General features: G+C 47.1%; 1 protein-coding gene across 1 annotated transcript in view; it reads right to left on the bottom strand.

Moving 5' to 3' along the window:
* Positions 1-14814, bottom strand: part of PAK5 (p21 (RAC1) activated kinase 5) — an 86096-nt gene extending 71282 nt beyond the window's left edge. Inside the window, exons 1-2 of the mRNA XM_066177838.1 lie at positions 14702-14814; positions 13170-13232 (exon numbers count right to left, since the gene is read on the bottom strand). The gene's annotated coding sequence lies outside the window, so the exon portion shown is untranslated. The remainder of the gene's footprint in view (positions 1-13169; positions 13233-14701) is intronic.
* Positions 14815-15231: the final 417 nt, after the last annotated feature.

The raw sequence follows: 15231 nt of genomic DNA, 5'->3' as shown, positions 1-15231 counted from the left end.
TTGACCAGGTGGCTGATCCTTGTACATAACTGTAATGCTTGCACAGACAGTAATAACAGGCAGGTATTCCGAGGAGAATGAAATATGGATGAATGAAATATAGTGCAATCACGGGATGACAGAGCAGGGTACTCCCAAGCAGGGGTGAAGATGTCACAGACAGGGGTGCAGGAGTGGGAAGATCAGAGAGGGAACACAGGATAGTCCTGGACACCCCCAAAAATATCACACCAACAGCCACCGAAATGCAGACATGACAAAATCAGTTTAGGGCTAACAGAATTAGGAGCAAGTGTTTAAGACACTCCACTTACAGCAGTGACAGCTGCAAATGTGCAGATACTGACTTTAAGAAAGAATACATGAAAGCATGCTGGAATGCATAAATATATTTATTATCCCAAGTGGATCCTAGAGCAGAGTGGAAGAAACAACCAACCTCCACCTCCTGCTTCTACCAGCAGGAAAAATAAAAGCCACCCATCGGCATCATGCTCCTCCTGAAAGCAACACAGGACACTGATGACTCACTGACTTTTTTTCTGTAGATGCTCTTAATAGTAAGAGCAATCAGGAATTAGGAAGGCTTTGTTGCAGAAGAGGCATTCTGGAATTTCTAGAAGAGTCAGTAAGGCTAAAGGGGGCTTTGAGTGGACAGGGAGGTGGATTGAGAATGGCAGAACCCAGAGGATGGTAATCAGTGGCACGGGGTCTAGGTTGGAGGCCTGTCAATAACGGTGTCCCCCAGCGTTCTATACTGGGCCCAGTATTCTTTAACTTCTTCATCAATGACTTGGAAAAGGGGTAGATGACTGACACCTGCTCCACCCTGGTTTTCCCCAGGGAGCAGTGGAAGAGTCAGGGAGAAAGGCACAGGTATTAGGATTTTAGGTGTTTGACAACAACTTATTATTAGGAGTTCTTCGGCAAGCAGGACTTTCTATTTTCCTTTTCTTTTTCTATAAAAAGTAGAGTTAGGCTAACAATAACCACTTCAAGTGCCACGCTACACTAGTCAGTGACTTACAAAACATTTAGATTCCTCCGCAACCTCAGAAGGCCTCAAGGGTGGTGGCCAGAGCAGCAGAAGAGCAGCAGGTCTGGAGATTTCCTTATTTTTCTGAGCAGGACACAAACCTCATTCCCTGCGCTTTGCTTTCATTCGTCACAAGGAAAAAAAAAATGCACTGAGTGCAAGAAGAGATACAGAAATAAAAGAGGAAAGGATTTCTTAACCCCCAAACCATGACTGACTACACAGGGAGCCATCAGGGACAGGAGGCAGACTGCCAATGTGCCAAGAATTAAGTTCTCTTTCAGGAGGGTATTTGCAACAGCACTCAAGGACTGAAGCTGGGAGATTAGTTGGCTATTTTATGTAAGAAAGACTGCTTGAATAATCAGTTTTTCTGATGTTGCCATGTCTTTTCATTTGTTAGTGTGGAGCATAATTGCTTCTTATAAAGCTGAATGACTTTAAATTAGATGGAAAGATGGCCATTGCAAAGATTATTTTGAACATTCCCTTTCAAAGTTGTAGGTTTAAAAATAGCAGTTGAAATGCAACAGAAGAATTAATCTGGCAGCAGTCACTTAATTTGTCCCTTTTTTTTTTTGTTCCTTCCATGCTACATGCTTTTAAGTTACCCCAGGATGTTCATCCATGGCAAATGAATAGCAGGAAAAGAAATAGATTTATCTAATCAACCCCTTACCAGAGCTGAAAGCCTCCAGTACAGTCTAAACCAGTGATTAAGTCCAGATTACATTAAAACAAATTCGCCATGTCACTCCTAATACTTTCACTTGGCAATGACCCAAATATTTTTGTTTGTTTTGATCCTCTCTCCAAAGGCAGACCAGTGTCAGACTCACCCTGGCTGGAGGGGCCTCTGTGCTCACAGGCTGCAGCAGGACCAGGCCAGGCTGCTCAGGGCTTTGTCCAGCTGCGGCTTCAGAACCTCCAAAGGGGAGGGACAGGATCTGTTTTTCATCCACCTACAAACTTTCTACATGTAAGTGCTGCTCATAACACTTCTCAAAGTGCAGTTGGATGACTGCAGCAACCAAAATGACTTTTTTCTCACCAGCTGATTCAGCTGAGCATTGTCATCGGGCATTTCTCTTCTCTCCAGTTCACCCCTCTTCCCAAAATTCCTCCCTCTCCCTTGCTGCTTCTTTCCCTGCCAAAGGGGATCCCATCTTCTGGAAAGCACCTACCAGCCTGACTGCAGGAGTTCTGCAGTTGGCATTTACACACCAGGGTACTCAGAAGTGCTTTTTATCTAGAAATGCAAAGCCACTCTCATTTTAGCAGAGGCCCTGCAGAGCCCAAGGAGTGAGCCCAGCCAGCCAGGAACAGGGAGAAATCAGCCACAAAAAGGATGGAGGAAGCAAAGAGAAGAGACTACTGTGTGCCACCTTTGATCAGCAAACAACTCCCAGCCACCTGAAAACGTAAGGAGGGTCTGGGGTCATTTCTTCTTCCCCCAGTGTGCTCTGCTCTGCTTGCAGCCCGCAGATGAAGAGCTCTGCTGATGGCGGTGACGCATCGGGGAGAGATTTTAGTAACTGGGGCGGAGGAGAAGAAGCAGCAAGTGGTGAGAGGGGGAGGAAAAGGAGCCTATATAAAGCTGCAAAATTCAAAAACATCAGAAGAGAGAAATGTAAGAGGGAGAGAGCAAAGTTCGGGAAATTTTGCAACTGCCAGGTACCTTACAGAAGTGAACTGAGACCCAGCCAGACATCGAATCAACATTCAACCCACGGATCAAACTCGAAACCACCCAAGATGTGTTCATCCCACCACCTTTCTCAAATGTATGAGGGAATTTTCAGGCCCCCATGGCACAGTCCAGCAATCTCCTGAGGTCTGAAATTCAAGAAGAGTGTTTGGAGAGCTGGGGTCGATACAGAATTACGAGATAATACACTGGGTGTGCCCTGCAAAGCGCCAAGCTCTACCACGGCTTCTGCTTTCCAAACTGCACCAAAAGAACTAAAATGTCATCACATCTTCCAACACGGCTTTCAGAGACATAAAACTGGGCGAAGACTTAACTCTGGGAGCTGACAGATCCAGGAGCCCTTCCTGTAAGAACACTTCGTGGTTTTGGGGACCCCTGCCTTGCTCGGCCGAGGCACTCCCAGTTAGCACCAGCAGGTACTGAGACATAATAAATGCAGAAACAACTGCTGCTCAATCATGCGTATGAAACAGCACGCATAATTAGAGCTGCCTGTATATGCAAAGGCTCGAAATTGAAAGTCAGCAACTTCTAGTGCTACTTTGTGATTTTGGCAGGTTTCACTTTCCCACTTGGCACCCTTCCAACATCTTTGGTGGAAGCTAAGATAACAGTCTTGATCATCGAGCACTTGTTTTTTGTAAACACTCATGTGCATACATCAGATAAATAATCCAGTACCTGCTGAACATTTAATCTCTCCATGACTGTGCAGAGAATGCACCCAAGTCCTGCGGGGCCCTCAGTCCCTGCCCTCGGACCTGCATCCCACCCACCCCAGAGCCTGCTACATGCTGGCTCATCGTTCCTGCTAGCGGCTTGTTTTCTCAGCCATCCACACACAGTTTGCTTCCAAGGCTGGCTTTTACTGGCACAGATCCCCAAAATGTCTTCCCAAACACATACACTACTGCTAGGAAAGCCATCATGACAGATAAGAGTGCTCATGCCAAGTACAAATCATCTTTAACTCTTAAGTTTGTTTTCTGCAATTCTGAAACGTAACTAATCACAGCTTCCCAATGTCTGCCTTTGAGAGGGAAAGGCATGGGGAAATCTCTGCTGTATTCATTAAGGCACAAATGCACACACCTCTGTTTAAATCAGCTTACTATTTATGCTAAGCTAGACAGGCTCCTCCTTTGATGAGTTACCCTCTCACTTGTCCCACAGCCAAATCTTTTGGCTGTCCCAAAGTCAAATCTACATTAGCTTTCTGTTTTCAGTGTCAGCACTCTGCAGCAAATTCTCCCAGAAGCTGTGCCACCCACCCCAAACTTCAGTTCAACTCAGGTTAGTCCAGGCACAGCTGACTTTGCACCTAATTTCCCAAGAAGCCCCTTCTCTGGAGCAGTACAGCACTAATGGGAATCAATACATCTCTAGGAAAATTACAAGCTACTTTGAACTCTTAATTAACCCAAAAGACTCACAGCCCAAATCCCCTCCTCCCAGGCTCCCTCACTGAGGGATCTGCTCCCCATCATACGCCAAAGACCTGCTGCTCACTTGCACATTCCGAGCTATCCACTTCTACAGGAACCTGACCTGAACCAAAGTCTCCCCTGAATAAGAGATGGAGAGCAATTTTAAAACACATGTGATTACAAATGCCAGTAAAAGCAAAATTCCCATTCCCACCTAAAACACTCATTTCACTTAAAATAACTGGGCAAAAAGGCATGGCCTTTACATGGCCTCACTACAGACGATAGCAAAGATTTACTAGCAAAGAACAGTAGTGAAGTCTTCTCCTTCTAGAATTTTATTGCTCTTACATAACATGCTATCATGCATTTACTAGCACGCTGTGAAGCACTGTCATAAATATTTAAACGGTGATGACAAAGTAAGAGAGGTGTCGGTGCCTCCTGCGTTTCTGGTTTTCGCTGCTCGCTCCCTTGGGCCCACAGCGAGGGAAGAACTGATGTGCAGAAAATAAAAATGCTACATGTGAACTGAACCACATGCATGTACCTGGTGTCCACCAAAGCAAAAGGGACTTCAACTTGTTAATAACAAGGTCTTTCTACACCAGGGTTTCTTCCGTCATGATGGCCAAGCTTGTCACCAGCGAGGCTCCCGTCTCTGCACGCTCGCCTGGCTGCATTAGTTATTACATTTGATAGCTTTATAGCATTATTTGAAGCTTGCTATTTACCCAGTTACACAAGGTCCAGCGGCTTAGAGCCTGCTCTCTGCCTGGGCTGCAAATCTCTGCAACTACCTCCAAAATAGCCCAGATTTTATGACCCATTAGGCTTAATGATAAATCCTTGGATTTATGTTCTGGGCTAGTGAGCGATGAGAGATCAAGGGCTAAGCTTTGATTTATCTGCAGGCCAAGGGAGATGGTTATTTCTATAATTTTCTCATTATTTGCTGTAATGACCGCAATGTTCTGCTATGACATCATGGCAATTTTGACTGTTATCTTCATCAAAATCAATACTCTACTTGGTCCTTTCAAAGTGCTACCACTTGTATTTCCTCTGCCAGCAGCATGGGAACAACGCCGGAGCAGTTTTCCATCCCAGCCTGAGCAGCAAAGCCTGTTACAGATGCTAACTCCAGAACCTCCTGGTGCATGAAAGGCAATGGTTTTCAACTTGCAAATACTGCTGGAGGTGAGGCAACGGTGTGGGAATGGAGACTGTTCTGCTTTGAACCAGTTTTGTACATTTGTGGGGCTTTACATGCAATGCCAGTGGTGACTGGAGTTGAGATAAATTTTGCTTCATAGTGCTTTAAATCCAGAACCATGAAAGAGCAACCAATACTTCAGGGAAATGCTACTCTCAGCAGGTCCAGTATCTGCACTGATTATAAATCTCCTGTTTTAACAGTTTCTCTGAAAACCCCAGGCCTTTGGAACCCGGGGAATACAAGAAAACATCCAATTTTCTCTCCAAATCTACTTTAAAAGAAATAAAGAGAAAATTAAATGCCCAGTGTTAGAGGCAAGAGTCTTCAGAAATGGACTATAAGGACCATAAATGTTCATGCAACTCAGAGTTTCACGCTTGCCTGGCTTTAATATGCTCATCACAAAGGCAGGCACTGCACTTCTTAGAGTTGGTTACTGGTTTTAGCAAGGACAGGGTGAGAGACTGTCAAAAGGTTAAGGAATACCACGACACTACAAAGCTAATCACACCTCCAAGTTATTTTCTTCAAAGATTATTACATCCATTTGACCATGCTGTACAGGAGGACTACGTGAGTAATACTGAGAAGGGGCAGAAAAAGTAAACATTAAAGAGCAAATTTTGAGCAGCTCCAATTTACAGAGTGAAACAGATGCCTCATATAATAAAGGGAACTTGTCGGGGGATTGGAGCATTATCCAGTATCTCTCTTGACTGACAGCTTGACAGTCTTTCACTCATTAAAAAAAAAAGTCTTTAAAAAGCATTAGTTAGCAATTCTCCCCAGTTTTCCTCTTAAGGAATTTTTCCATGGAAAAATAGCTGCAGTTTAATTTCTGGCTAAATCAGGACAGTTGACTATTTTTCTTCCTCACACGGAATTGGAAATTGAAGTGAACTAGTGAGTTGCTGTCAGATCAATACCAGAGCAAAGTAAACAGGAAAGGAATAAAAATGGCAAAAAGTTATGGACCAAAACCACACAAAACCCCTTTAATCCTCAGCTGAAGATCCTTCTTAAGAAGCAGCATCAGGCTGTTGTGCAAAAAAAAAATGCAATAACAACATATTGTAGACCACACCCTACCAGATGCTGAGGAAAAAGTCAAAATGCTTCTTCCAACAGAAGTTTTATTATAAATGTGAGCCACAGAGGTACCAGGTTTTCCCCATCACACACACAATGCCAGAGAACCATTGCACTGATGAAGTCCAAATTCAGACTGGATTGCCCAAGAAGAAAGAATCCCTGGCTTTGAGTTCATGAGAAGAGAAGGCAGCAGGATGACCTAACTGGACCTTCCAGTACCTGAAAGGAGCCTATAAAAAAGATGAAGAGAGACTATTTACAAGGGCATGGAGTGATAGGACAAGGAGAATGATTTCAAGCTGAGTAGGTTTAGATTACCTGTTAGGAAGAAATTCTTCCCTGTGAGAGTAGTGAGGCACTGGCACAGGTTGCCCAGAGAAGTTATGGACACCCTATCCCTGGAGGTGTTAAAGACCAGGCTGGATGAGGCTTGGAGCAACCTGGGATAGTGGAAGGTGTTCCTGGCCACAGCAGGGAGTTGGAACAAGATGATCTTTAAGGTCCTCTCCAATCCAGGTCATCCTGCGATTATATTCTATGGATTAATTACAGCAAACGTTTCTCCTGGAAGGAAGCAGCCCTGCTGATGGGCAACACATTCCATACTCCTCTCCCCAAAAAGAAGAAAAATCCTCCATTTACTGTTAGCCTGTAAAGAGACTCTAAGTCACTTCTCAGCCAGCAATGCTCTGAACCAGTATTTAAATTATTTACCTCATGCCTTGTACTTCTTAAGTACTTGAAAAAGCCCTGTGTAGTCCCCCTGTGAATCCTGACAGTGCTAAGAGTTGGTCCTCAAAGAGACTGAGTGGAGAAAGCACTGATGTGGGATGGATGTTGCATTTTCAGTAGTTTCTGTACTGTATCTCAAATAACAGAAAATGAGAGAGATGCTCGAGTCCTCCATGAAAGCCCTGCCTCAGTAAAGCACTTCCCTTGCTCTCCAGAACCAAGACTCAAGTCTCATCTCCATCCAAGTGAAGGCTTCTTCTGCCTCACCCCTAGGAATAAATCCTCCGTGGCATTCAGGCACATGGTTTTGCACGTGTTTCCCCAGGCAGTCTTTAGGGTATGGATTACACCATCTGCTTTAAACTGAGCCCTGTCATCAATACTTCGTTTTGGCAGGAGAGCTACTGGCAAAAACCACTTTCCTTCATTGCCAACCCCTCCCTGACTTCCAGCAGGACAAGACTCTCTCCATCCAGCCACACGACTGTAAGAACAGACATCCATACACAGGATTTTTCTAATCTGTTTGCGTTCCTACTTCTCATCCTTCATTTACTGTCCTAAAAATGTCAGAACAGAGAGCAGAACTTAAAAGGCAATCACCACCTGCAAGTATTGTAGCAACACTAAACTATTTTGGCAGTCAGGCCTTTCTCAAAACATGCTGACGGGGCCTATATCCCTCGTGCTGGGAAGATGCAACACAGTCCCCAGCTTTTGGCTGCCTCATTTCAAGCTCCTGCATAAAAATTGGAGCACCCTTTTTATTTCCTAGGTTTCCTCAGCAGCCAGTGGCTTAAATTACAGCCATTGCACTGGAGCACTTTCCACTATCACACTAAGTTTATGTTTCCAGCATAAAATCCCTGGTAATGCTGCTGCCTCAAACCCTGTGGCACACCCCATGACAGGGATGGTGCCTCCCAACCGGCCACCCCACTAACAGCCCCCTGCTCCACAAACTTCTTCTGTAACATCCTGGTCTCAGCTGCAGCTCAGCCATGGAATTCTCTGCTCTTTGACTATTTTTTCCCCGTGACACGAAGCTTAAATAGGAAGAAGTTCTGTTCTTTGGAAAGGAGGAGTTCCGTGCGTGCAACAGAGACAAATTCATGTACCATTATTCTTTCCTGCATGCTTCAAAATCTGGGATAGAGGCACAGCTCAGGGCGCATTTACTTTGTTCTCATCTCGCTCTCAGGGAAACCCTCCTACTTCTTCAGCCTAGAAAATCACCCTTTGCTGTAAAACACAAAACCAAATACCTTCCAAATCCAAGGGAGCAATGCTACAAATCTGTTGCCTTTGGGGTCTTTACACGCAAGTGGGAGACAAGTTTAATGCATGCAAACCCAGATTTCTGTGGCCTTGGCAGGATTTGATTGAAAAAGCAAACAGTTTAAACATTCTGACAGTTTACTTGCATTTCGTGAAGTGTCTGGTCACCCTTTTGAACTACACCTCATTTCTATGTCCTTCAGTTGTATCCTAAGAGCCCTTCTGTGAGTGGTGCACAAGAGATGCATCAAAAATCTTTTATTTATTTACAAGGCCCAAACAAACAATATGGCATTAAGAATTGTTTTCACAATCCTGTAAAGTACTAAAAGCCTCCTGGGACGGATCAAGCCTCTGCAGCTCAGAACTGGAGAGTTCTGCACCTTTGGAAAAAATTAAAACTAAACACCTAAGGTGCTTTTCAAGAGCAATTATCATAATCCCTGCTGTTACCCAGAGGGATGCAGTGGCAGGCAGAGGTTAAATAACTTCTTGGAGGTGGCTCAGTGAGCAGCACAGCCAGGATTAGAGCCGCTGTGCCTCCTGACTCCCAGCCCCAGGCTCAGCCCAGCACCTTAAATAGCTGCAGTGCAAGTCATTAGCTCAGTCCTCTGAGCGTGCATCTAGCTTGGGGAATGGGAAAGCTGGAGTTTAACTTAATAATACAAAACTTTCTACGGAGAATCCCCACAAAGAAGCCTTAAATTTTAACAGCTCTAACCTGATCAACCTCTACAAAAAAAAAAAAAAAACGCTGGGCAGATTTTACTGCCACCAGTTTGGGACGAGTGAATTATTCACGCGCAGCAGAGCGTGTCCTAATAAAAGGTTTATAGGGGCTATCGCCAGGATCATTCCTGTGGCATTTATTCAGTCCAGTTTCTGTTTGCTGGCATTTCTTTTGTCCTCCCCTTTGTCACCAGGATTCTCTCCACTCTTCCCTTTGTGGGGTACCTTAACTTCTAAAAAAACCCAACATTGTTTCTGCTAAGAGAGCGGTTTAGTGACACGGCACATTTTTGTTTACATTGTTATTTTGCATTTTTGTGTACTTCTACGGGGACAGCTGACACATGTGGTTTTCCCCCATCAGAGGTGACTGCGTATGTCTACTTCCACTATTCCCTTGCCTACAGCTGCAGTATCTCTTATTTCTTTAACCGCCTCCAGCAGGGAACAATAAATCTAAAACACAGTCAAAAAAAGGACAGTTAGAAAAAGGGAAAAAAAAAATCTCTAGTGCTATTTTTGGCATCTAAGTTCTTTGGCTTAACCTATTTTTGGAAGAGCATCTTTGTTCAGCAAAATCAGAACTCCCAGCCCTGTGACACCAGGGCAGCGTGTCCCGCTGCCGGCAGAGCCGTTTGCTGGCAGCAACCTCTAACGGCAGAGCAAAGCCAGGAGAGCCCAGAAGGAAAATGATGGGAGACAGGACTTCACTTCCACTCTCCATCACTTTGTGCCTCTGAGCAAGTCAGGCCGCCCCTCCCCGGCGCGCTCTGGCCGCGCTCACGCCGGCACACGGCATATGCACAAACAGGATGGGTGCACCCTGTGCCCTGAGCTCCACAGGGGGAAAATGAGGCTTGCTACCAGACCTCACAGCCTCCAGCCCTTCCAGGACCCCAGTTTTCATGGTTCATGAAGTGTAAATATTAACTGGTATCTACAGCTCATGTTTAAATAAAAGCTTTGCTTAGGAGATAAGGAAAGTTGCAAATGGGAAAGGGGCAGCCCTGAAGAGCTAAACTTGATTCATGCATTTCTGCTTTGCTGGTTTGGTTTCAAAAGATGTTCAAGCTCTGTATCTGAAAGTTATTACCTTTGTACTTGCACCAGATGCACCTTCCAAAAGTGGCAGCGTTCTCACATGGCCCAGAAGAGAAAAAAAAAGTTGGAAAAGATGCAAAATAGCTGACTTGGTATGTTGTGGCTGGCTCTGCGTGACGCAATGGGAGCACACGCTTCTCACATCACTGCACTCACAGGCAGCACTCAGAAAGGCATAGTCTTTGAACCCTCTGAAGCACAAGACTTGGTTTAAAGCTGGAATTTTGTGCCAGGGCTTTCAACAGGCACAGCTGAACCACGAGAGAACCAAGTACTACGGCTGGTCTTAGACCAGAAGCCTTGGCCACAGTCCTGCCCTCTAAGTTGCTCCTCTCCAGGAAAAAAAAACAAAACCAGCAAAATTAAACATGTAATTGCAGAGAAAATACTTGCTTTCTTTGTTACAAGGACAGATCTCCAAACGCAACATTGAGTCCTCCTGGGCTCGGTGACACGCAGACTGAGACACCTGCACTAACAGCCAAGTCCCCAGTGAATCTCTGCGGCCTAATGGATTAAAGGCTTAATTAGAGTTACCTGAACATTAAACACCCCTAAAATGTGCTGAAATTTGCTCTAAATGGAGGTGGGGGGAGTTGCCTTTTGAACAGGCTCAGAACTAACTGGGGTTTTGTGCACAGTTGTTAATGGTTTTGAATCACTCCACTTTTCAGCTTTTCCCCCGATAATAAAGCAAATGCAGCTGTGCTGTGCATCAGGCAGTGCTCTGGCACACCTCACCACCAATCACAGCTGAATTTAATGGGGGGAAATTGTCTTAAATACAGCAAGCTTTGTATCTAGAAAGAAGGAAGGTATCCTATGAAGCTCCTCCTGAGCAAGACACAAACCTGTATCAGACACTGGATAAGCTACAAGGGAAGATGCCATTAAAACCAAGGCTCTATGGGTCATGCCATCCATTTTTTAAGCAAAGAGTTGTTTAAAACACATTTCTGGCTTCAAATTGCTACCGAGAGTAGCAAGACCCTATGTTTAAGAGATTAGAATTAATGGTAGAAATAAAGAGTATAACTGGAAGATGGCAGAAAGTGCAAGCCCTACAGGTGTGAGGGTATCGACCACCTGAAGTCTCCATCATCATTTTCCAGTTTCACCTGGCTGCAAACACATACCATTCCAGCCTGACAACAGAGGTTTTGCTCAGCCTTCACCAAAGCCTGGGGAAACCTGGCCAAACCCTGCAGCAGATCCAACAAACTCCTCTGACTTCAGCAAGAAGCAAAGCAGAGACAGTCCCAAAAATGCCTCCAGGATGGCCAAACAGCATCATGAGTCAGCAATGCTAATGCCAGGTGTAGGATATCCCGAGGAGGTATTTAAAAGAGAGGTTCTGTTTGAGAGTTATGATTCTGAGCCTCTTCAGCTGTTGTACCCACACACACCTGTTGGCAGTTTCGGCACATGCCACACGGCAGACCTGTGTTTGTAGCTTTGCAAAGTAAACCGGTAAAACCAGAGCCAGTTTATGTATTTGAACAAGTAGATGCCAAACACTTCAGATTCCTAACTGAAGCAGCTTCAAAGCAAGAAAAGGATTTAGGTGTCAAATGTGAGGGTGATCAGAGAGGAGAAGCAGGGATGCAGGCGCTCTTCTGCTCCGTCTTTCCAGTTCTTTTTTCCATACATCCCTGAAACAGCGGACACCTGTATCCCTGACAGATCTGTACCAGCATCACCTCTTGGGCTTCCACCACAGGAGCTGGAGCTCCCCTTGAACTCAGCTTTAAACCCACCCTGCCTGCCTCAGCTGATGTCAATGAGAACAATTTGTCTCCCCTTTTTTAGTAGCAAATCTGGGGTCAGAAGTGACACCGATGAGGTAAAGCAAAACACAGACTTGTGATTAACTACCGTAAGAAGTTTGTTCTCAGCTGACTGACAGCAGGAGTTGACACTGGGAAGAAAATTACTCGTACTTCCCAAATATTAGTTTTCAAAAGTAAGAGTTGACAAAATCTGTTACATTGGGAAATAATAATCAGGAAGTAAAACGTTCTGCAGGAACTCCACTTGTTACATGCTTCCATCTTAGAATCAGACATTGGGATGCTGAGACCTCACTGAAAGTCAAACACTGACTAACTGTGACTATTCATGATGGATGAAGACGTCCAGGAGAAAAAACCAAACCCAAACAGAAAAGCCACTGAGAAGCAAATAGAGGTGCCAAAGTAATAAGGGAATCAAAGGAGCAATGGGATTTACGAGGTCTGGCTCCACAGGGGGTTGCCAAGGGAATTTGCTGATGACTTGTAACAGGGCTCTCCACAACAGACCTGCCAGGGTCTCTCTGTGGCATCGCTTCCCCGTGTGGAATGACTCCTGAGGTCCCAGTTAAGCACGGTTCAGCAGTCACTCCAGCTGAGGACACGCACACACGCCGTCACTGGTGAGCTCTCGCTTCCCCAGAGTGAGGCTGAAACACTACAGAGGGGAGTAACAGCACCCAGAGCTGCTGCACAACGGGGAGGTGGGACTATGGCAGACTGGTCTCAAATCATCTGATGAGAACTAATCTCAGCTAGAAATCATGGACTCACTGGGATCCAAAGCATTTGGAAAGATGTTTGAAGCAGGAGAAAGGAAAAAGTTTAGCTTCAGCACTCCCAACGTGAGAGTGACTCTTCTTCCTTTGATTAAAACAATGCTTTTACTCAATTTATCTCCCATTAATACATTTGATAGCATAAACACACAATTCCACACTGAACAAAGACCTTTCATCAACCTAAAACGACCGACAGCCAAAAAACTGTGACTAAACCACAGAAACAGACAATAAGGCAAAGCACAACGAGTAACTCCCGAAGCTTTCTTTACCTGGCACAGTAGCTGCTCCGAAACCAGTGCCCTGCCCCACGCAGCCAGGTCCCTCATTCCCACCTGAAAACCAGGAGAACAGCTGCTCACTATGGAGCAATCGACACATTTAGAACCCCCACATGGCAGAAACGTCAATGCATGGGCAGGAAAAAATGAGCAACACAAAGGGCCATTTTGTGAACCCCAAACTGAAACATAGGAGCTTCTCAGCGTTGCTCCTGGGGGAGAAGACAGCCAGGGAGCCCCAGGAGTGGCACTGCTTCCACTCGCCAACTCCAAAAAATCCTCCTCAGCCGGCAGCCGCAGCCATCCCCCAACACCTCCACATGACAAGAGGTCTGTCCCCGGCAGCAGCAGCGATGCTCACAGCCACCAACACCGGCTGTCACAGCGGGCAGGGGAGCACGGCTCCCTGCTGCAGCCCTGAGCAGCGGTATTGGAAGTTTCACGGTACAATAAAGGCAACAAATTTGGAGCGATGATTCCTTAAGTGCTGTCTGGGCAGCGGGGACCACCGAGATCTATCTCAACACAGGTACCAACTCATTTCCCTCATTTTGCAAATGCTAAAGCGTATAAAAAATTCTAAAATGAAAGGCTCCTAGCAGAGGAGAGTCACTGCTGGCCCCTCTCAAGTTGGTGGGAATTCTATCCTTACTGGCAATAACAGCCCATTAGAGCTAACACAGAATATTTTGGGGGGAAAAAAATCCCATTGTTTCTTTCTGTTAACAGAGGGGTGGTACGTAACAAAGAGGAAGAAAGGCAGGCTGCGTGCTGCTGGCGGGTTGGTAAAAAATTCTCAAGGTCTGATCGATACCATGAAAAAAACACCTCTCTTGGCCTGAGGCTGGAGCGTTATTCAAGCACGGCAGTCACCATGCAGCTCATTTTCTTTAGCTACGATGATCCGAGGCTCAGGAACACTGAAAGAAAACCGGAGTCGATTGCAGGCGTTTCTAACCCTTTATATGAAAAAAAAAAAAAAAAAAAAAAAAAAAAAAAAAAGGAGCGGAGGTATAGAGGCGCGTGTAGGAGCATTTCTAGGAGCGGTTGTACGGCTCTCTGGGCACCTGCTTCCTGGGGGAAACCCAAAACACATCATATTCACGGAAAGTTGGGAGCAACTTCTGGGGGGGGGGGGGAGGGAAATGACAAAAGGCAAAACGACTTAAAAAAAAAAAAAAAAAGAAAGAAAGAAAAAAGAAGAGAAAAGCCATTGTTGTAGGAAACCCCGGCAAAGCTACCAAAAGCAAAATCACCTACGGCGACCCTCGGGAGAGGAACCGGGGAGCCCCCGGCTGCCCTGCGCCAGCCTCCCTGGCAGCGCCCGCGGTTCTGCCCGCTCCGCACAGGTGCGGACAGGGATGCCCGGGCCGTGCCTTTGTCTGCGGGCACCGGGCGCCGCCGGGACGCGCACACAGCCGAGCCGGCCGGGCTCCGGGCGGCGCCGCGGCCCCGCAAGGTCGAGCGTCCGCCCGGGCAGGGGCCGCCGCCGCCGCCCGCGCCCCCGGCCCCGCCGCCCCTACCTCGGCCGCCGCCGTCACGCCGCCCCCAGCGCCATGTTCCAGCTACATCCGGGCCGCGGCTCCGCTCGCTCCGCTCCGCTCGGCTCCGCTCGGCTCCGCACGGCGCGGCCGCAGGTGCCACCGCCCGCCCCCGAGCCGAGCCGAGCCGAGCCGAGCCGGGGCGGGCGCAGCGCCGCCCCCGCGCCGGGCCCGCAGCCCCGCCCCGCCCGCGCCGGCCGCCCGGAGCGGCGGGGCCGGGCTGTGCCGGGCTGTGCCGGCGAGCGGCAGCTGCGCACCTGCGCTGACATCTGTCCTGCGGCTTTGTCTGTCCGACCACCCGGCCTTGGCACCGCACCGCACCGCGCGCCCACCCGCGTCCGCACCGGCCAGGGCACCTGCGCACCCACACGGCCGTGCCTGCACCAGCCAAGGCACCCGTGCGTGCACCAACTTGTGCGCCCACCCAAGCATGCATGCACCCATACATCACTCACCTATTCCTGCATCAGCCCGTGCACCTGCGCACCCACACGCCCATTCCTGCACCAGCC

The sequence above is a fragment of the Chamaea fasciata genome, unplaced genomic scaffold, assembly GCF_029207755.1.
Source record: "Chamaea fasciata isolate MVZ Bird 193981 ecotype frontalis unplaced genomic scaffold, bChaFas1.0.hap1 SCAF_3, whole genome shotgun sequence".
Classification (NCBI taxonomy): Eukaryota; Metazoa; Chordata; class Aves; order Passeriformes; family Sylviidae; genus Chamaea; species Chamaea fasciata.
The sequence above is the reverse complement of the archived record's forward strand: the minus strand, read 5'-3'. Positions and strand labels throughout refer to the sequence as shown.